The sequence below is a fragment of the Theropithecus gelada genome, chromosome 18 (assembly GCF_003255815.1).
Source record: "Theropithecus gelada isolate Dixy chromosome 18, Tgel_1.0, whole genome shotgun sequence".
Lineage (NCBI taxonomy): Eukaryota > Metazoa > Chordata > Mammalia > Primates > Cercopithecidae > Theropithecus > Theropithecus gelada.
This window is the reverse complement of record NC_037686.1, coordinates 7,018,611-7,042,577: the sequence shown is the minus strand read 5'-3', so window position 1 is coordinate 7,042,577 and position 23,967 is coordinate 7,018,611. Positions and strand designations below refer to the sequence as shown.

Below are 23,967 nucleotides of genomic sequence, written 5' to 3'. Positions count from 1 at the left end.
TCAAAAAAACAGCTCCTGGATTCATTGATTTCTTAAAGGGTTTTTCATGTCTCTCTCTCCTTCAGTTCTGCTCTAATCTAAATTATTTCTTGTCTTCTGCTAGCTTTTGAATTTGTTTGTTCTTGCTTCTCTAGTTCTTTTAATTTGATGTTAGTGTGTCAATTTTGGGTCTTTCCTGCTTTCTCTTGTGGGCATTTAGTGCTATAACTTTCCCTCTACACACTGCTTTAAATGTGTCCCAGAGATTCTGGTACATTGTGTCTTTGTTCTCATTGGTTTCACAGAACAACTTTATTTCTGCCTTCATTTCATTATTTACCCAGTAGTCATTTGGGAGCAGGTTGTTCAGTTTCCATGTAGTTTTGTGGTTTTGAGTGAGTTTATTAATCCTGAGTTCTAACTTGATTGCACTGTGGTCTGAGAGACAGTTTATTATGATTTCCATTCTTTTGCACTTGCTGAGAAGTGTTTTATTTCCAATTATATGATCAATTTTAGAATAAGTGTGATGAGGTGCTGAGAAGAATGTATATTCTGTTGATTTGGGGTAGGAGACTTCTGTAGATGTCTATTAGGTCTGCTTGGTCCAGAGCTGAGTGCAAGTCCTGAATATTCTTGTTAATTTTCTGTCTTGCTGATCTGTCTAATATCGACAGTGGGGTGTTAAAGTCTCCTACTATTACTGTGTGGGAGTCTAAGTCTCTTTGTAGATCTCTAAGAACTTCCTTTATGAATCTGGGTGCTACTGTATTGGGTGTGTATATATTTAGGATAGTTAGCTCTTCTTGTTGCATTGATCCCTTTACCATTATGTAATGCCCTTCTTTGTCTCTTTTAATCTTTGTTAGTTTACAGTCTGTTTTATCAGAGACTAGGATTGCAACCCTTGCTTTTTTTTTTTTTTTGCTTTCCATTGGCTTGGTAAATATTACTCCATCCCTTTATTTGGAGCCTGTGTGTGTCTTTGCACGTGAGACGGGTCTCCTGAATACAGCACACTGATGGGTCTTGACTCTTTATCCAATTTGCCAGCCCATGTCTTTTAATTGGGGCATTTAGCCCATTTACATTTAAGGTTAACATTGTTATGTGTGAATTTGATTCTGTTACTATGACGCTAGCTGGTTATTTTGCCCATTAGTTGAAGCGGTTTCTTCATAGTGTCAATGATCTTTACAATTTGGTATGTTTTTGCAGTGGGTAGTACCAGTTGTTCCTTTCCATGTTTAGTGCTTCCTTCAGGAGCTCTTGTAAGGCAGACCTGGTGGTGACAAAATCTCTCAGCATTTGCTTGTCTGTAAAGGATTTTATTTCTCCTTCACTTATGAAGCTTAGTTTGGCTGGATATGAAATTCTGGGTTCAAAATTCTTTTCTTTAAGAATGTTGAATATTGGCCTCCACTCTCTTCTGGCTTGTAGGGTTTCTACAGAGAGATCTGCTGTTAGTCTGATGGGGTTCCCTTTGTGGGTAACCTGACCTTTCTCTCTGGCTGCCCTTAACACTTTTTCCTTCATTTCAACCTTGGTGAATCTGATGATTATGTGTCTTGGAGTTGCCCTTCTCGAGGAGTACCTTTATGGTCTCCTCTGTATTTCCTGAATTTGAATGTTGGCCTATCTTGCTAGATTGGAGAAGTTCTCCTGGATAATATCCTGAAGAGTGTTTTCCTGCTTGGTTCCATTCTCTCCATCACTTTCAGGTACACCAATCAAACACAGATTTGGTCGGTTGACATAGTCCCATATTTCTTGGAGGTTTTGTGCATTCCTTTTTATTCTTTTTTCTCTAGTCTTGTCTTCTCATTTTATTTCATTAAGTTGATCTTCAATCTCTGATATCCTTTCTTCTACTTGATCAATTCGGCTCTTGATACTTGTGTATGCTTCATGAAGTTCTTGGGCTGTGCTTTTCAGCTCCATCAGGTCATTTATGTTCTTCTCTAACCTGGTTATTCTAGTTAGCAATTTGTCTAACCTTTTTTCAAGGTTCTTAGCTTCCTTGCATTGGGTTAGAGCATGCTCTTTTAGCTTGGAGGAGTTTGTTATTACCCACCTTCTGAAGCCTACTTCTGTCAATTCATCAAACTCATTCTCCAACCAGTTTTGTTCCCTTGCTGGAGAGGAGCTGTGATCCTTTGGAGAAGAGGTGTTCTGGTTTTTGGACTTTTCAGCCTTTTTGTGCTGGTTTCTCCCCATCTCTGTGAATTTATCTACCTTTAGTCTTTGATGTTGGTGATCTTCAGATGGGGTCTCTGAGTGGATGTGCTATTCCTTTCTGTTTGTTAATTTTCCTTCTAACAGTCAGGCCCTTCTGCTGCAGGTCTGCTGAAGTATGCTGGAGGTCCACTCCAGACCCTGTTTTCCTGGGAATTACCAGCAGAGGCTGCAGAACAGCAAAGATTACTGCCTGTTCTTTCCTCTGGAAGCTTTTTCCCAGAGGGGCACCTGCCAGATGCCAGACAGAGCTCTACTGCATGAGGTGTCTGTTGGCCCCTACTGGGAGGTGTCTCCCAGTCAGGATACACGGGAGTCAGGGACCCACTTGAGGAGGCAGTCTGACCCTTAGCGGAGCTCAAACGCTCTGCTGGGAGGTCCACTGCTCATTTCAGAGCTATCAGGCAGGGATGTTTAAGTCTCCTGAAGCTGCATCCACAGCTGCCCCTTCCCCCAGGTGCTCTGTCCCGGGAGATGGGGATTTTATCTATAAGTCCCTGACTGGGGCTTTGCCTTTTTTTCAGCGATGCCCTGCCCAGAGAGGAAAAATCTCTGGCATTCTGGCCACAGCGGCCTTGCTGAGTTTCAGTTGGAACGTCCTAGCAGCTTTGTTTACACTGTGAGGGTAAAACTGCCTACTCAAGCCTCACCAATGGCGGGTCCCCCTCCCCCAACCAAGCTCAAGTGTCCCAGGTCGACCTCAGACTGTTGTGCTGGCAGTGACAATTTCAATCCAATGGATCTTAGTTTGCTGGGCTCCATGGGGGTGGGACCTACCGAGCCAGACTCCTTGGCTCCCTGGCTTCACTCCCCTTTCCGGGGGAGTGAATGGTTCTGTCTCGCTGGCATTCCAGGTGCCACTGGGATATGAAAAAAAACCTCCTGCAGCTAGTTTTTTGTCTGCCCAAACAGCCACTCAGTTCTGTGCTTGAAACCCAGGGCCATGGCGGGGTAGGCACCGGAGGGAATCTCCTGGTCTGCAGGTTGTGAAGACCACGGGAAAAGGGCAGTATCTGGGCTGGAGTGCACAGTTCCTCTGGCTCAATCCCTCACAGCTTCCCTTGCGTAGAGGAGAAAATTCCCCAACCCCTTGTGCTTCCTGGGTGAGGTGACGCCTCGCCCTGTTTCAACTCGCTCTCCGCGGGCTGCAGCCACTGTCCAACCAGTCCCAATGAGATGAACCGGGTACCTCAGCTGGAAATGCAGAAATCACCCACCTTCTATGTCGATCTCACTGGGAGCTGCACACCAGAGCTGTTCCTGTTCAGCCATCTTGCCAGCAATCCCTATTAAATCGAGTTTCCTGAGTTGTTTGCTTTGGTAAGTTTCTCGTACAACCTGCATGAGTGTTATTTCATACACTGGCTCCTCTAACTGCGGGATAAAAAACCTGTGAGTGAGACTTTAGGATCAGGTACAGTTTTTAAAGATATTACCAAATTGCCTTCATTAAGGGTGTGCTTTTTTATCCTTGGAAAATATTTAACATAAAAATTCCTAGACCCCACTCCAAACCTACCAAATCAGAATCTCTAAGGGTGGAACCCCGATAACTGACTTTTTAAAAACGGCTTCCTTTGTAATGGTGATGTTCAACTATATCTGGGAACTCCTGTCCTGCCTCAGAGAGGAACACTCTTCACTCATCAGAGGGAGGAAGCCACTGCTGCCACACTCTGCAGGACCCACTTACCTGAGTAGGCAGAGGCCTTGCCCCATGACCTCATCAAAGGTCTCTTCTTGTATATATATTCATGCCTAAGAGGATTATGCACACACACACTCATACATATATATGTGTGTGTGTATATATGTGTATATATAAAATATATATACACATATAAAATAAATAAAATATATATTTAAAATATATATAATATATAAAATATATATTATATATAAAATATTATATAAATATAATTTATATAAATATATTAAAAATATATGTATATATAAAATATATATAATATAAATATATATAAAATATATATACACACAAAAACTCATACATACAAACGTTCATGTATACAGATACATCCATATACATATACCTATAGCCACATGGAATTGGAATCTTTCTGAAAATATATACACAAAGTGGTACTAATGGCTGTCTTCAGGTAGTGTCACAGGGCAGCCAGAGTATGGGGCGGAACGCAGACACATTCTGTTGAATTGTGTACCCTGTGCATGTATGACTTTTTGAAAAACAAATAAATTTATAAAAACTCTCTCCTTTCACTGAATCTGGGGCACTCTTTCTAATAATGCTGCAATGATTTTAAAATATGTCTGCAAATATTTTAACAATTCCTTGCATCAAAAGTGGATTCTAATTCCCCACCCTGGTCTGAATGTGGGCCAGACTCAGTGACTTGCTTCTCCTCCTGAAAAGAATGTGGCAGAAGAATTAACTTCCAAGCCTAGTTAATAAAAGAATGACTTCTGCCTGCCTTGCTGTCTATCAGGGATGGTGGTCTCTGGGGAAAGCCAGCTGCCATGTTATGAGGACACTCAACAGTACATGCGGTCTGTGGAGAGACTCGCCTGGGACAAGAAGAGCAAGAGGTACGCAATGTTCAAAAGAGAAGGGACAACTCTTAGAGACATGCCTAGAGACAGGGAGCTGGTAGAATTCTGTCAGCCTTGGAAAGAAGGAGCGACAGGTCTTTCTTTGAGGGAGAATAGAGAATGAAGGAAAAAGAGAAGTAGATGATGCAGAAATTTGGATATGGAAGGGAGAGAAGTTGGTAAGTTCAAAACAAAATATCTCACTATTTCTATGGCATTAGAATGCGATAAAAAGCTTAAAGGGGCAGGCCACAGTGGTTCACACCTGCAATCCCAGAACTTTGAGAGGCCAGGGTGGGAGAATTGCTGGAGTTCAGGAGTTCGAGACCAGCCTGGGCAACACAGCAAGACTCCATCTCAAAAAATATGTAGTATTTGGCTGAGCATAGTGGCATGTGCCTGTAGTCCCAGCTACTCTAGAGGCTGAGACAGGAGGATCACTAGAACACAGGAGTTTGAGGCTGCAGTGAGCTGTGACTGCACCACTGCAATGCTCAGAGCTGTGACTGCACCACTGCAATGCAGCCTGGGTGACAGAGCGAGACCCTGTCTCAAAAGTAAATAAATAATATATTAAAATTAAAATTAAACAAGCTTAACAGAAGAGGTAAAGAGTCCCAACAGTCACTAAAATAGAGGAAACAGAGATGACTCATTTAACCATTCAGAAGCAACATGTTCAATGAGGTTCTAGAATTCATCCCTTTAAGCCTTCATTCAAAGTAACACTTGTTTAACCACTCTTCAAGCTCTCTGAGAAAATATTTCACAACTTTAAAATTAATCATTCAAAGTTATTCCACATATTAAGCCTTAATTATTAGTTATTATATAAATTAATTCTTTATCCTCTTGAAGGCAAGAATGATTGCCCAACATTACTTTCAGAATGCCCTTTCCTTATTCCTAAATCTCTCTCCAAAAGGTCGAATGAGGAATAAACTCAATTCCTATATAATCCATCAGCTAGTCCTTCACTTTCTCTTATTATCTTTAGGGAAACACCGAAATCTCCCTCAGTCAATCAGAATTTGAACCTGTCTCTAAACTTGAGTCAATGCCATAGATAAAGGTATAAATATCACACATAATTCATTTCAACAACCACTTCACAAGTATGTGACACTCTAAAGCACCTGAACAAGCACTGAGGGAAGATAAGAATTTCCTAAAGAAAAGTGTTTTCCATCCAGTAGGAGGGATAAGCCAGGTATATAAATAATTGCAATCAAGGCAGAATGTTCTAAATAGAATGGCAGATAGCACACTGGGCACACACAGGGGAGAAAGCCTGCACTACAACTTGGGGATTGGAAGTTTCACTGCATTTTGAGTTGAGCTTGAAGAATGGGAATGATTCCAACAAGTAGAGAAAGAAAAACAATATTTGAGAAAATGTGAACACTGTGAGCAAAGGCATGACAGGGAGAAGACCATAGGCCTTGGTGCAGATGGTCTGCCATTGATGTTTGGGGAAGGGATGACTGACTGGAAACAGTTGTGTCTGACAAGGGTGAGGAGCAACATAGCAAGATTCTTTCATGCACTCACCAACAATTTTACTGAGCACTTACTACATGTGAGGCACTGTGCTGGGCACTGCAGATAAAGCAGTGAACAAAGCAAAGTCCCAGTCTTCACAGAGCTCACATTCTAACTTGGAGACAGAACCTAAAGAAACACACAAATAATCCATATGCCAGGTGGTGATGAGTGCTAATGTCAGGGAGGCCTCTGCCACAGGAGGATCTGAACACGAAGCAATAAGGGAGTGGAAACTGACCTGTGTAAAGGGTGTTCCCAGTAAGGAGAAGGGTAGAAGTCCTGAGATGGCTGCTTATTAAGCTGCTCAAGGAACAACAGAAGCCAATGAGACAGAGCAGGGTGTGCAAAGGGGGAGAAGGCAAGAGATGAGACCAGAAAGGCAAGAAACGGCCAGACTGCAGGCAACCCTGCAGATCCTGGAATGGACTTTCATTTTATTATGAATGACATGGGAATGTGACTAAAGGGTTATGAAGAGAATGAAACAGTTAAGGAATCCTATGGAAGGCAAGGGTAGAAACAGGGAGGCCACTGAAGAGTCTGTAGCAGTAATGCAGGTGAGAGAGGATGGTGGCTTGGGGGTGGGAGACAGCATTAGAGCTCAGTAGAATGAGCCAGAATCCAGAAACATTTCAAAGGTACAGCAGCCAGGACTGGTGACAGACAGGATTACAGAGAAAAAGAAATGACTCCCAGGTTTTTAGCAAAACACACACACACAAGAGAAAGTTAGTCTAGAAATACAGGCTGGGTTTGATCAAAAATCATCCTCCAAATTGAAGTCTGGGAACCTCCAGGGGAAGCTGAAACAGGACGCCTTCACCTAAGGCTGTCGTCTCTGTGCTACCACCATCCCCTTGTCTACAAATGGTTAGATTTGTGCTTCTCAAACTAGGATACCCATATGAGCATTCAGGCCACACTGCAATCTTACCAGTCTTCCCAGAAAGTTAGTTGTATTAACAGACTCAGGGGTAATTTATATTTACTACTTCTATTTATTAAAACAAAAATCTAGTATGAGTGAAAGGGAAAACACTGCCTAAATATCTACACAAAAGTGCATTTAGGGAGCAGAAGCACATACATGTTTCACCGGCATTTGGCACTCTTTAATGGAAGAGTTTGCGATGTTCTGATTTAAATACATCTCTGGGTCTTTCAGCTATAATGTTCTGTGTTTTAAGTATATTTTACTAGTTTTCAACCCTGAGAGTCGGCTACTGGGCAAAACACCGAAGATGTGGTTTTGGAAAATAAAATTTAATTGTTAACATCTCTCACAATGTGTAACAGCAGCCAAGAGAAGGTGGAAGGTGGCAGTAGGGAAGGCGTAAGACAAGAAGGGCTGCAAAGCCCCTAATTGTGATGAGTGGGGAGCCAAAGAAGCTGACAAAAGTTGGTGGGAAAAGACATACACAATTATTCTGAAAAGGAGAGGAGCAGAAGTAGTATAAATAAAGATAGTTTTCACCTTCCCCATGTGAACGTCAACAAAGAGTGTATAAAAGTGTGAAGGACCTCTTCTAGAAGAACTACAAACCACTACTCAACTAATTAAAAGAGGACACAAACAAATGGAAGAACATTCCATGCTCATGGATAGGAAGAATCAATATTGTGAAAATGGTCATACTGCCCAAGGTAATTTATAGATTCAATGCTATCCCCATCAAGCTACCAATGACTTTCTTCAAAGAATTGGAAAAAACTACTTTAAAGTTCATATGGAACCAAAAAAGACCCCACATTGACAAGACAATCCTAAGCCAAAAGAACAAAGCTGGAGGCATCATGCTACCTGACTTCAAACTATACTACAAGGCTACAGTAACCAAAACAGCATGGTACTGGTACCAAAACAGAGATATAGACCAATGGAACAGAACAGAGCCCTCAGAAATAACACCACACATCTACAACCATCTGATCTTTGACAAACCTGACAAAAACAAGAAATGGGGAAAGGATTCCCTATTTAATGAATGGTGCTGGGGAAACTGGCTAGTCATATGTAGAAAGCTGAAACTGGATCCCTTCCTTATACCTTATACAAAAATTAATTCAAGATGGATTAAAGACTTAAATGTTAGACCTAAAACCATAAAAACCCTAGAAGAAAACCTAGGCGATACTATTCAGGACATAGGCATGGGCAAGGACTTCATGTCTAAAACACCAAAAGCAATGGCAACAAAAGTCAAAATAGACAAATGGGATCTAATTAAACTGAAGAGCTTCTGCACAGCAAAAGAAACTATCATCAGAGTGAACAGGCAACCTACAGAATGTGAGAAAAATTTTGCAATCTACTCATCTGACAAAGGGCTAATATTAAGAATCTACAAAGAACTTAAACAAATTTACAAGAAAAAATCAAACAACCCCATCAAAAAGTGGGCAAAGGATATGAACAGACACTTCTCAAAAGAAGACATTTATGCAGCCAACAGACACATGAAAAAATGCTCATCACCACTGGCCATTAGAGAAATGCAAATCAAAACCACAATGAGATACCATCTCATGCCAGTTAGAATGGTGATCATTAAAAAGTCAGGAAACAACAGGTGCTGGAGAGGATGTGGAGAAATTGGAACACTTTTACTCTGCTGGTGGGACTGTAAACTAGTTCAACCATTGTGGAAGACAGTGTGGCAACTCCTCAAGGATCTAGAACTAGAAATACCATTTGACCCAGCCATCCCATTACTGGGTATATATCCAAAGGATTATAAATCATGCTGTTATAAAGACACATGCACACATATGTTTATTGTGGCACTATTCACAACAGCAAAGACTTGGAAGCAACCCAAATGTCCACCAATGATAGATTGGATTAAGAAAATGTGGCACATATAGACCATGCAATACTATGCAGCCATAAAAAAGGATGATTTCATGTCCGTTGTAGGGACATGGATGAAGCTGGAAACCATCATTTTAAGCAAACTATTGCAAGGACAGAAAACCAAACACCACATGTTCTCACTCATAGGTGGGAACTGAACAATGAGAACACTTGGACACAGGGTGGGGAACATCACACACTGGGGCCTGTTGTGGGGTGGAGTAAGGGGGGAGGGATAGTATTAGGAGATATACCTAATGTAAATGACGAGTTAATGGGTGCAGCACACCAACATGGCACATGTATACATATGTAACGAACCTGCACATTGTGCACATGTACCCTAGAACTTAAAGTATAATAATAATAAATAAATAAGTTGATTAAGAAGTCATAGAGGCATAGACACACTATCTAGAGTGTGGAGGAGTAAATGAAAAATAGCCAGTAATTAGGTAAAAAAGATGCTCAAATTCACTAGACCCAGGGAAATGCACATTAAAATAACAATCTGATACCCTTTTATATCCATTAGATTGTTCTAAAATTAAAAAGAGCTATGATGTAAGGGAAAGGGTACTTTCTTAAGTGTACTTTTGGGAAATAACCTGAAAGGATTTATCAACATAAAAAATGCAAGTACCAACAATCCACTCCTGGGAATCTATGCCAAAAAAATAAAAGCACTCGGATGTAGGATAAATGTATTAAGGATGGTTATTCTGGCATTATTTGAGAAGAAAAATCAGAAAAAATGTACTGCTGAGCAATATGGGAATGTCTGAATAAAACATGTCCCTGGACATGCCAGCATTATTTGCAGACAAATTTTGATAGTAAAGAAGTTGATACCTAACAATATAGAAATTTCAGAATAAATTATGGTACATCATCATACCATAAAATATTAGCAACCTTTATAAACAGTGAACTGAATTTGTCCCAGCTGAGTTCAGAGAACTACCAGGTGAGGAAAGTGAGTTCCAGTGGAGCCGGGGGATGCTGTTATGGATAAAGAGGAAGGAAAGGATGAGGGAGGGAAAAGGCTAAAATGGAGAAGAAATTGAAAATGCACAGAAAGGCAAGCATACAATTATCTGGCTAAGCAATATGGTATATATGGATTTATTTGTGTAATTAACAAAACATTCATGGATATTTGTTTCATGTTCTTTTTTCAGAACCAGACTATCAGCTCAGAGGTAGAACTGAGGGGACAGGCCCAGGGCAGATGGACACTGGCTGTGTTGAGATATGCTGGGTCCTTCCAAACAGGTTACTAAGTCCCCAACACATGCAACAGAGCAGTGAAGTCCAGGTGTCAGTGGTACTTAACAGGGGAGGGCACTGGGAGAAGGGAAGGAGGAGCAGAGCCAACCAGAAAAGGTGCTTAAAACAGAAAAGAGTTTGCCTCTAGGGAATGGGTGAACTAGCAACAGGGAAAGGCAGGCAGGAAACTATTGTTTGTGATCATAAGCCTTTCCGGGCTCTGATTTGTCACAAGGTATAGGTATCACTTTTAAAATAATAAATTGAAAAAATAATAAACTCAGCAGAAACCTTACAAGTAATAAGGGATTGCGGTCTCACCTTTAGCCTCCTTAAACAGAACAACTGCCAGCCAAGAATTTTCTATCCAGCAAAATTAACTTTCACAAATGAAGGAGAAATAAATTCATTTTCAGATAAACAAATGCTGAGGGAATTTGTCACTACCAGAATAGTCCTACAAGAAATGCTAAAGGGAGTTTTGAATCTTGAAACAAAAGCTCAATCTACACCGGAATAGAACCCCTTGAAAGCATTAAACTCAAAAACCATAAAATAACAACACAACAAAGAAAACAAAGTAGCTGGGTAATAATTAACATGATAACTAGAGCAATACATCACATCTCAATATTAACATGGAATATAAATTGCCTAAATGATCCACTTAAAAGATACAGATTGGCAGAATGCGTTTAAAAAAAAATCACAAACCAAATATTTGCTGTCTTTAAGAGACCCACCTAACATATAAGAATTCATATAAACTCAAGATAAAGAGGTGGAAACAAATATTCCACATAAAGGGAAACCAAAAGTGAGCAGGAGTAGCTATTCTTACATCAGACAAAACAAACTTTAAAGTAATAGCAGTTAAAAAAAAAAAAAAAAGACAAAGAGGGACATTATACAATGATAAATGGACTACACCAACAGGAAACTATCACAATCCTAAATATATATGCACCTAACACTGAAGCTCCAAATTTATAAAACAATTACTACTACACCTAAGAAATGAGATAGACAGCAAAACAATACTAGTAGGAGACTTCAACACCCCTCTGACGGGACTAGACAGATCATCAAGACAGAAAGTCAACAAAGAAACAATAGACTTAAACTACACGCAAGAACAAATGGCTAACTGGTATCTACAGAACATTTTACCCAAGAACTACAGAATATATATTCTTCTCATCAGCACATGGAGCATTCTCCAAGATAGACCATATGATAGGCCAAAAAAACAAGTCTCAATATATTTTTAAAAACTGAAATCATATCAAGTATCTTCTCAGACCACATTGGAATAAAACTAGAAATCAACTCCAAAAGGAGCCCTCAAGACTATATATCTATAAATATACATATACACACACACATATATTACATGGAGTTAAACAATCTGCTCCTGAATAATTTTTGGGTTAACAATAAAATTAAGACGGAAATTTTAAAATTCTTTGAAATGAACAGTAGTGACACAAGTTATCAAAACCTCTGGGATACAGAGAAAGCAATGCTAAGGGTAAAGTTTACAATGTTAAATGCCCATCAAAAAGTCCGAAAGTTCACAAATTGACAACTTATTGTCACGCTTCAAGAAATCAGAGAACAAGAGCAAACTAAACTCAAAGCTAGCAGAAGAAAAGAAATAACAACGATCAGAACAGAATGAAGTGAAATTGAAAAACAAAAATACAAAAGATCAATGAAATGAAAAGCTGGTTCTTTGAAAAGATAAACAAAATGGACCTACCATGATTAGCTATATTAACCAAGAAAAGAAGAGACAACATTCAAATAAGCTCAATTAGAAATGAGAGTTGAGACATTACAACCAATACCACAGAAACACAAAAAATCCTTCAAGACTGCTATGCACACCATAGAGGTGTGCATAGAGCATACACACTAGAAAATCTAGAGGAAAAAGATAAGTTCTTGAAACATACAACCCTCCTAGATTAAATCAAGAAGAAACAGAAACCCTGAAAAGACCAATAACAAGCAGTGAGATTGAATTTAAAAATCACCACCAACAACAACAAAACCTAGGACCAGTTGTATTCATAGCTGAATTCTACCAGACATTCAAAGAACAACTGGTCCCGATTAGGGAATCCTCCCTAATTCATTCTATGAAATTAGTACCACCCTGATACCACAACCAGGAAAGGACATAACAAAACAAAACAAAAAAAAACCCTACAAACCAATATCCCTGATGAACACAGATGCAAAAATCCTTAACAAAATACTAGCTAACTGAATCCAACAGCATATCAAAAAGATAATACACCATAAGCAAGTAGGTTTCATCCCAGGGATGCAAGAATGGTTTAACATACGTAAGTCAATAAATGTGACACATCACACAACAGAATTAAAAACAAAAACCATATTATCATCTCAATAGATACAGAAAAAGCATTTTATAAAATCCAACATCCCTTTTTGATAAAAACCCTCAACAAACTAGGCATATAAGAGATTTACTTTAAAATAATAAAAACCATATATGGCAAACCCACAGGCAATATCACACTGAATAGGGAAAAGTTGAAAGCATTCCTCTTGAGACTGGAACAAGACAAGGATGACCACTTTCACCATTTCTATTCAACAAAGTGGTAGTAACACTAGCCATAGCAATCAGACAAGAGAAAGAAATAAAGGGGATCCAAATTGGAAAAGAGGGAGTCAAACTAACACTGTACACCTATGATATGATCATATGCTTAGAAAACCCTAAGATTTCTCTAAAGACTCCTAGATTTGATAAGCAAATTCAGTAAAGTCTCAGGTTATAAAATCTATGTACACAGATTAATAGCACTGCTAAATACAAACAGTGACCAAGCCGAGACTCAAATCAAGAACGCAATCCCTTTACAACATCTGCAAAACAACAACAACTACTACTACTACTAAGAATATACTTAACCAAAGAGGTGAAAGATCCCTACAAGGATAACTGCAAAACACTGCTGAAAGAAATAACAGATGACACAAACAAATGGAAACACATCCCATGCTCACGGATTGGAAGAATCAATAATGTGAAAATAACCATACTGTCCAAAGTACAATTCAGTGCAATTCCTATCAGAATACCAATATCATTTTTAATATAATTAGAACAAACAATCCTAAAATTCATATGGCATATGGAACCAAAAAGGAGCCCCAATAGCCAAAGCAATCCTAAGCATAAAGAATAAATCCAGAGGCATCACATTACCAGACTTCAAATTATACTATAAGGCTATAGTTACCAAAACAGCATGGTACTGGTATAAAAGTAGGCATACAAACCAATGGAACATAATAGAGAGCCCAGAAATAAAGCCAAATACTTACAACAAAAGCATACAGCAACATGAATTGGAGAAAGGACACCCTATTAATAAATGGTGCTGGAGCCAGGCACAGTGGCTCACATCCACTATCCCAGCACTTTGGCAGGCCAAGGTGGGTGGATCACTTGACACTGGGAGTTCAAGACCAGCCTGGCCAACATGGCAAAGTTCCATCTCTACCAAAAATACAAAAATTAGCTGGGCATGGTGGCACATGCCTATAATCCCAGCTAGTCGGGAGGCTGAGGCAGCAGAATCACTTGAACCTATGAGGCAGAGGTTGCAGTGAGCCCAGATTGTGCCAATGCACTCCAGCCTGGGTGACAGAATGAGAGACTCAGTCTCAATAAATAAATAAATAAATAGTGCCAGAAAAACTGAATACCCACATGTAGAAGAATGAAACTGGATCCCTAATTCTCACCCTATACAAAAATCAACTCAAGATGGACCAAAGACTTAAGACCTGAAACCATAAAAATTCTAGAAGACAACCTTGGAAAAACTCTTCCAGATATCAGCCTAGGCAAAGAATTTATTACTAAGACTTCAGAAACAAATGCAACAAGAACAAAAATAAATAAATGGAACCTAATTAAACCAGGTGAAGTAACTCAGGAATGGGAAACCAAATTCCATATCTTCTCATTTAAAAGTGTGAGCTAAGCTATGAGCCCATGAAGACATACAGAGTGGTATTAAGAACTTTGGAGACTCAGAAGAGGGGAGAGTGGGAGGGAAATGAGAGACAAAATACTACATTTCGGATACAATGTATATACTATTTGGCTTGTGGGTGCACTAAAACCTCAGAATTCACCACTCTGTACAATTCAACCATGTAAGCAAAAACCACTTGTAACCCAAAAGTGATTGAACTAAAAAAAATTGTTTTAACCATAAAAATAATAAATCCCCTGTAGAGCCAACCAGACATCATATTTAATTTATGCAAAATCAACGGGCCAAATATAATCACACATTATGAGAATCACATACATTTTCTTTTTTAGATATACAACTAATTTCTCTGTGCACTATCTCACGTTAGCTTTCTGTGATGCTACTAGCACAGAAACTTAGCCCCAAACCGGAATTCAGAGGGAGGAAAGGATAAGCCCAGTTCACTTGACTCCTGCTGAGTCCAGGCTGCTGGACTGTGTTCTATGCCACCTGACTCTCACAGGGAGCACGAGTGGCAACACAGGGAGAGGATCAGAAATAAGCTTGAAATGAAAGCCCACAATGCTCTGACAACTAATGCTAATGCTCGAAGCTAACATTTATTGAGTAGCAACCGCATGCAGACCTGTTCTAAGCACTTTCCGCAGGCTTACTCACATTGTTCTCCACCCAAAACTATCTGTCTCAGGCAGCAACACTCTCAGGACAGTCGCTTAAGCCAAACACCTTGGAGCCATGGGGGACTCCTCTCTCCTCCATAGCCAATCAATCAGGGAATCCCACTGGCCCTCCTTCTAAAATAAATCTAGAATACAGCCACTTCTCACCACAGACCCTGCTACCACCCTGGTTGGAGCTACATCATCTCCCACCTGGATTGTGATCATGACCTTCCTAGCAGGTGTCCCTTGGCCTCCACAGCCAGTAATAATCATAAAGCTTAGGTCCATCCCTGTCAACCCTCTGCCTGACTCCTGCCAGGGCGCCCCTGTCCCAATGAACATGGAGCCCTCACTTGGCTACCAAGCACTCCATTACCTCTCCTCCCTCACCACTTTCTGCTCTCCCCTTGCTCACATGGGTCTCCTTACTGTCCCTCAACCAAGCCCACACCCTCGGCCTCAGGTCCATTCTAGCTGCTCCTTCTGTCTGGAAGTCTTTCCCCAGACACCATCCACATTACTCCCCTTTCCTTGTGACTACCCTTTCAACACAACAGTCTGCGCCCAGCCCAGTGCTGTCACTACCTTTACTCTATGTTACTTTTGCTTTTCCATAACATTTATCACCTTTTAAAATGATAAATATGGCCAGGTGTGGTGACTCACGTCTGTAATCCCAGCACTTTGGGAGACCAAGGTGGGCAGATCACATGAGGTCAGGAGTTCGAGACCAGCCGAGCCAATATGATGAAACCTGGTCTCTATTAAAAATACAAAAATTAGCTGAGTGTGGTGGTGCACACCTGTAATCCCAGCTACGTGGGAAGCTGAGGCAGAAGAATCGCTTGAACCCAGGAGGTGGAGGTTACAGTGAGCCAAGATTGTGCCACTGCACTCCAGCCTGGGAGACAGAGCAAGACTCTATCTCAAAAAACAAAATAATAAATAATAAAAGAAAAGGAAAGAAAATGATAAATTATTTACCTGTTTGTTATGTTTCTTGCTTATTGACGTCCTCTCCCCCATCAGGACATAAGCCTCACGAAGGAGCTTCACCTGTTTTGCTTACTGATGTACACAAACACCTACAGCAATGCCTGACACACGCCAGGCACCCAATAATTATTTGTGGAATAAAGAAACTAGGCATTATACACCAAATGCTGCATGATTTAATTTGAAATAATGCTACTATACATAAATTTTATAAATCTACTAAAAGCAAAAAACAACCCCTAAAAAAAAAGATCCCACCTCACCACCAAGAATAAACTGTCCTCAATTCTCCCATACAAGACTATTTTTAACTTTCTTCAGCACACATCCATGGGACTATATGAGATAGAGGGAAAGATCATTCGCTTGCAGTTTACAAATGTAATCTCATGAAAATAAATTTATCCTCCCTTCAATACACAAAAGAATATAAATCTTTCTTTAGAAATTTAATGATTCTCAATACCTTGACATACATGTAGATGTCTTTCCCTAATATCTTGTTCTGTTACTTCGTAAAATATCATGAGGCTGAGTGCAGTGGCTCACACCTGTCATCCCAACACCTTCAGAGGCAGGAGGACCACTTGAGGCCAGGAAGTTGAGGCTGCATTGAGCCATAATGGCACCACTGCACATCACCCTGGGCAACAAAGTGAGACCCTGTCTCAAAATATTATATATACATATGAGACTATTATGTCCAGGACCACCTTTAATGTGGGCAAACGATCATTATCCATGAACCCACAGCCTCGTTTCTCCCATCACACAGCAGCAGGACAGCTGCCCATCAGTCCTACCCCTATCCATCCCATTCTGCTTTCCTTTCCACCTACTTCACCAAATGTTCTGGCTTCTCCTGGCAAAGATGGCCAAAATAATTGCCCCCTTTTACTGACATACAAAGGGGGGGGAAAAAGAGGAAGGGAAACTTCATCTTTTATTTTAAAAGTGTATTACTAACTAAAATGATGTGTCTGACACAAAATATATACCTAAATACCCAACTTACTGTTCTCGGTCCTAAAAATAGGCACTGCCATATGATGTATTAATTTTAATCATCGTCTCAGATAATATGATTAGTAGCAGCAGAGTTTGAAAAGTTGAGGTAACTTTCACTTTGGGAGGAGTAAATTCACAATTAAACACTGCAAAAATGGAGATGCAGCTAGCATTTTTGCTCCACAACAGCTAAATACACTACCATATTACATGGGTGTTCTACACTCAATTTCGTTTTGATCACTTTATAATTTAACTCCCATGGATACTATCTACAATAAAGATGTAGAAAAGAACAAAACATTGTAAAATGATTCTTTTCCAATGTCTTAAAATAAGCAAGACCAAGACGTCAACCGAAGCACTTCTAGTATTAACACTGTCATATTCACAATGCATCTTAATCTGTGTTTTCTTCCATCCAGGGTTAAAAAAAAATCTAATCCATATGAATTGAGAAAGAAAATGTTTGCATGGCCAGTATAGGTGAGAAAAATATAAGAAAGAAAATACTATTTTAGTCTTATTCTAGGAAATGAAGCTAGCTCACATTCTGAAACTGAATTTTCTGTATTTAAGTATTCAGTCATGAGAAAGATCTCCCAAATGAAGATTGAAACAGGGCTCTTCTTATAAAGATTAAATCATTCTTTTAATATCATTCAAACAATGCACAAACAGTAACTGTACAGCCCATGGGTAATCCAAAGCTCCTAGGAACCCCCATCACGTAGACCAGTCTGACTTCTTGATTACACAGTGTTAGACTGACCATGCAGGACCTTCGGCTCCCAGTGGGAGGTGCCCCTGGCAGAGATGGCACAGCCCCTTCTGCAGCCCAGACACCAGGAGCCTCATCTGCTACCACCCACCAGGTTGGAAAGTGTTTGGCCTGTGCTTGGCACCTCTTGAACCACCCAGAATAGTCCAAATTGTTCTCTCTACAAATAAGGTTCAAGAGGGTATGCATTTTGTGTGCAGGCTTCAGCAACTAGTAAGGAAGCATCGTGTGTGACCATGTGGAAACCATTCCTGGGACGTGGACAGGCAAAGGCATCAGTGGCATTGTTCTTCCTAAGAAAAGAATGTACCTCTCAGTATGGCTCATTTATTCTTCTGGGAAATAAGCACATGGTTTCTGCAATGTGTTACTAACTATATCACCCATTGGGGCAATATTGCCATCCATAAAAGTGTTTCTAACAACTGACAATCACTTTCTGACAGTTACTTAACAACAGCTATCTTCATACTATGTTCTAAATATTTTATGCTTACAAAGTCATTTGATCCTCAAAACAACCCTCTTCTACAGGGAACTGAGGCACATTGTTAACTAAGTTACCGCCATTCACACAGCTACAAAAGGCTAACCAAGGAGTTAAAGCTAGGCAGGACTTTTTTAATGTTTCTTTATTCAGTCAAACAAGTAAGCGTTTTAAGTGTAAAAATAGATGTTTAGGAATTCTGAGAAACTAAGCAAAAAATGCTGATGAAGCATGAGTAGAGAAGCCAAATATACACACTACGATGAAATGCAGATGAACTGAGACACCAAAGACAGAGAGGAAAGGAGTGCAGCAAGCGGCCGCACTGAGCAGACAGAAGGACCGATGCACAGAGTGTGCATGTCACATCTTGAGCATGCAATGCACGAGACCAGGGGACAAGCATTAAAAACAGTAAATGTACTTCTCCGCAGAGTTCACAGAAAAAGAAAGTAAATAAGCACATTATCTTATTTAGAAAACGATTAAGAGCTACAAGCAGCCTATATTATGCTGAGTATAACAATCTGAGAAAACTAATGTTAACTGTTGTCCTTTTTTGTCTATAGCTATGTGTAACTTGTTTTGTTAATAGTTCTTATTTAAAAAATCGAAGTACCAGGACAATCCATAATCCAACCTTTATTTCAAATATCACTGTCCGAAGAGCCCAAATTGAAAAATCTCTATCAAGAAAACAACTGTTCACAGTGTGGTATCTTAAAAATCATTATAAAATCTATATCAACATTTTTCAGGCTAGGCACGGTGGCTCATGCCTGTAATCCCAGCACTTTGGGAGGCCGAGGAATGAGGATCGCCTGAGCTTAGGAGTTTGAGACCATCCTGAGCAACATAATGAGACCAAAAAAAATCAAAAATTAGCCAAGCATGGTGGTTTGCTACTTGAGAGGCTGAGATGAGAGGAATGCTTGAGCCCAGGAAGTCAAGGCTGTAGTGAGCTATGATGGCACCACTACACTCCAGCCTGGGTGACAGAGCAAGACCCTGTCTCAAAGAAAAATTTAAAAAGAAAAAGATAAAAAAAATTCTTACATCTGAGAAGTTCCATAGTAACCCCTCCTTTTCGCTGTGTCCATTCACTAAACATTGCCACCTGCCCTTTCTTGGAAAGAAACATCCATTATTCTGAGATAGTTTCCCTCTTACATTTTTGTTGTTAAGGTGATCTTCTTAAGGGTAAGTAATAAATGGTCGCTTGTTTGTTTTTTGTCTGCACATGGAAAATTAAAAGTTGGCAACTCTCTCAAGGCTGCAGTGAGCTATGACGGGCGCCACTGCACTCCAGCCTGTGCGACAGAGCAAGACCTGACTCCAAAAACAAAAAGAATAAGTTGGCAACTCTCTATAAGCTCACATTTAGTTTTAATGGTATAGAAAACAGCCCCGAATGTGGACGCCTCTACTTCAGATACTTAGTGTTAAGAGGTCAGAGGACAGGAGAGGGAGAAGTGGCTCTGTAATGAATGGTCTGTGGCAGGTTAAGACAACGGAATGCTGGATAGCACACTCATCTGCAGGTGGAGGTGTACTGCTTGCAACCAGGTGCTGAGCGGAGTATGATCCCATCCTGGGTTCAGAATGCCAACAGCAAGGACAAGGGCTGCCTGGGATCACGTCAGGCTTAGGGCCTCTCTGGGGAGCTGAGCTCATAATCTGTTCTTTGCACATCACAGAGGCAAAGAAAGGATAAAAGCTCTGAAACAGTCCTTTCCTCCGTCTGACCTCCTCGCCTTCTTGCTTTTGGTAAAAGCATACGCCAGAAGTCTCAGGCTGGCAATCCTTGCCCCATTCAGCCTATAGATGTTTTTATTGTGCCTCACACTATTCCAAAACCCAGGAAATTACACACACATATTTTTTAACTGGATTTCAGACTTCTGTTTGGGGGGGAAAAAAAAGAACAGAGGACTCAAACTCCCAAAGAGCACCAATCCATTGCAGAGGCCCTAAAGACATGTGCCCCGGGCACCACAAGCCCACCACTCCTTCCCATCCTAAGGCCACTTTACCTACTCAGGGTATCTGCCAGACCCAGAAGCCAGCCTCTGAGGACCCTAAGGGAGCACCCCAGTGTTTGTTCAGCAATCCTAAAACAACCAGCTGCTTTCTGCTGGTGGGTTAGAAGATATGTTTCAATAACACACCAAACATATTAAAACACATCACCTCAAACTGATTTCTAATGTACTTTTCCTATTTATTTTTAATCTGGCTAGATCTAAATAAAGCCACATTAAACCTCTTTATATTTTATTTACACTAAGCCAAACCTTTGAAAGAAAAAGGAAGCTGGGCGTGGTGGCTTACGTCTATAATCCCAGCACTTTGGAAGGCCGAGGCAGGCAGATCACAATGTCAGGCGTTCAACACCAGCCTGACCAATATGGTGAAACCCTGTCTCTACTAAAAATACAAAAATTACCCAAGTGTGGTGGTGCATGCCTGTAGTCCCAGCTACTCGGAGGCTGAGGCAGGAGAATCGCCTGAACCCTGGAAGCGGAGGTTGCAGTGAGCCGAGATCGAGCCACTGCACTCTAGCCTAGGTGCAGAGCGAGACTCCACCTCAAAAAAAAGAAAGAAAAAGGAAAAGGAAACAGTGGCACCTAACTGTATACGTGGCTTTGTTCTTGAAGGTATATTAACTGCATCTTAATTCTCAGCCATAACCATTGATTTCCAGTTCATTTTAATTTCGATTGACTACATATAATTTAGCAAAGAACATTCAGCAGTTCCCATCTTCCCAAAAGCTAGCAAAATGCCAAGTGTCGGCTATACTTACATCTTAGAAAATAGCAAACTCTAATTATTTTAGGTAATATAGCTAATGGAGAATTAACAGAGTACATTTTGTTCAGCTAACCTTAATAAGACCCTTCATAGTCTCTATATGATATAATGAAATATTCAGAATACCAATAATTTTGGCTCCTTCCCCAACCATTTCTTCTATTACAGAAATTCTGAGTTTTTGATTATCTGAAAAACACAATGGTTTTAGTCAATTACAATTTTCTTAAATAAAAACAAACACAGAAATCTTTAAAACTGATAGCTAGGAGTTAACCACCACTAATAACTCTGACCTTGGGAAATCACTGTGTAGCAATATCAGGACATGTTTAAAACAAAAGAGGAAGAACTGAAATCTACATTAATTTCTATAAGTATTAAGTGATACAGGAATATAAAACAAGCTTTTACAAATACATCTAATATAGTGCTGTAAAGAAATGTGGTAGAGGCTGGGTGCAGTGGCTCACACCTGTAATCCCAGCACTTTGGGAGGCCGAAGCAGGCAGATCACGAGGTCAGGAGATAGAGACCATCCTGGCTAATACAGTGAAACCCCGTCTCTATTAAAAAAATAAAAATAAAAAACATTAGCCAGGCATGGAGGCGAGCACCTGTAGTCCCAGTTACTTGGCAGGCTGAGGCAGAAGAATGGCATGAACCCAGGAGGCGGAGCTTGCAGTGAGCCAAGATCGTGCCACTGCACTCCAGCCTGGGTGACAGAGCGAGACTCTGTCTCAAAAAAAAGAGAGAAATGTGGTAGAAAATTTAAAGTTAGGACGTTCTGCATCATGACCTTGAAAAGTTGTTTCATGTTAAATGTATGAACAATTACACTGTTGATAAGTTTTCTAAAACTAAAACAATTTAATATGCCAATCTCCTCCCTTTCCTTTGCATCTGGTTTAAGTGTAAACCCAAATTAGCTGATAAACTATTGAATGCACTTTTCCTGGGTATTTCTACACTTATCCTGTAGACACAGAGTGAAATAAGAGACAAAAAAAGTGACAGAAAGTCCAGGGGTTATATTGAAGAAGAGTGATCAAAAATCTATGGGTTAGGTTTGTTTTGTTTTGGAGACAAGGTCTTACTTTGTCATCCAGGCTGGAGTGCAGTGGCGCGAACATGGCTCACTGTAACCTCAACCTCCTGGGCTCAGGTGATCCTCCCACTTCAGCCTCCCAAATAGCTGGGACTACAAGCGCATGACACCACGTCAGGTTAATTTTTTTGTATTTTTAGTAGAGACAGGATTTCAACGTGTTTCCCAGACTGGTCTCAAATTCCTGGACTCAAGCAATCTACCTGTCTTGGCCTCCCAAACTGTTGGGATTACAGGCATGAGCCACCGTGCCTGGCCCAGGTTTTTGTAAACTACTTAGGAGGCATCCCAAAAGCTCTGCTCATACAAGCAGTAATCAAGAAAACGGCTTCATGCTCACTCCTGAAATGAAGCAAGGCACATCCCCTGGGAACTGTAATCTACAGAGAGGTTCAGAGAGAGATAAGCCACCTGTTACAGGCCTCAGGTGCTGACCGCAAGCAAAGCAGACAGCAACTGAGGCAAAACCTGACTCTTGTGTTCTCTTCTTGGGCACTGCTGAGTGTCGAAGTTGAGACTCACAAGGTGTCCTCAATGTGCACTCCTGGAGCGGGACATTGTCCTGAGCTACCTGATGCTGCCATCTGCTCACACTTCCATCTCCCATCATTAGCAAAAGACTTCATAAAACCACATGCCCTACCTACCCTTTAAACACAATCTGACATTACATCTGGCTCTAATTATACAGTGGCAAGCAAATTGAATTTAAGAGGAATATGCCTTTATATATCTCACTGGCAATAATGACTACCAAATCAATAATAAAATGATCGTATTCGTATGAGGATGTGTGGGTGTTTAATAACAACACATGGCACATACTAATTTTTAGACCTTATAAGCACCATTTATAGATATCGCCACATATTAATTTTATATGGAACGCTGCAGACTCTGAATTTTGACTAGTTGTCAAAAACCATTAAAATACTACCTTGTGGAAATTTGAGTCCTTGTTGCTCCTTACAGCATATTCAAACTGTAAGAATGTACTGGAATCCAATCACACCCTCACCCTCTTCCCAAACCACAAAAAGTGCACACGGAAAAATATACACTGGGCAAGAAGACAGCTTATAGAATGCAAAGTACAGCTTATAAGAGGTAAAGTTCAAGTGAGGAAAAAGCACATGAGGACTAGTGTATTACAGCCAAATGATATATGGGTAAGTCTCATACTACAACTAATTTTCTCTAGGATAATAAGGCACTCACTTTGTAAAGGTGAGAGTCAGTAGGGAAAGTGCACCCTGTGCACACCCACAAGGCGGCTCTAATTTTTGAAAAGCATCCCCACATACCATGTGTTGCCACCTCCAGCATCACCAAGACCAGGCTAACGTGGGCACAGAGGCAATCAGAATGTACAGGCAAGTGTGTGGTGTGCAAGGGTGCAGTAGAGCAAGGGTGCAGAAGAGCTCCAGAACCAGAACCAGGGGCGCAGCGCCATCAAGGGGCCGCTATGACCTCAGTCCAAACCTCCACAATGAGAAGCTGCTGTGGAATAAGAAAGCGGAAACATAATTTTCAAGCTAGTATTATATTTCTCTAAGCCCATGGCTTCAAGTGGCAGTAAGCCTAGGCAGGTAAGACATGAATTTCTGTT

General features: G+C 40.4%; 1 protein-coding gene across 3 annotated transcripts in view; it reads right to left on the bottom strand.

The window, feature by feature from the left end:
• The window catches only part of L3MBTL4 (L3MBTL4, histone methyl-lysine binding protein), a 449,874-nt gene that overhangs the window by 412,163 nt on the left and 13,744 nt on the right, over positions 1-23,967 (bottom strand). Inside the window, exon 2 of one of the 3 annotated variants that reach the window (XM_025365148.1) lies at positions 21,324-21,439. The exons of the other annotated variants lie outside the window; for them this stretch is intronic. The gene's annotated coding sequence lies outside the window, so the exon portion shown is untranslated. The remainder of the gene's footprint in view (positions 1-21,323; positions 21,440-23,967) is intronic. 3 annotated transcript variants of the gene reach the window in all.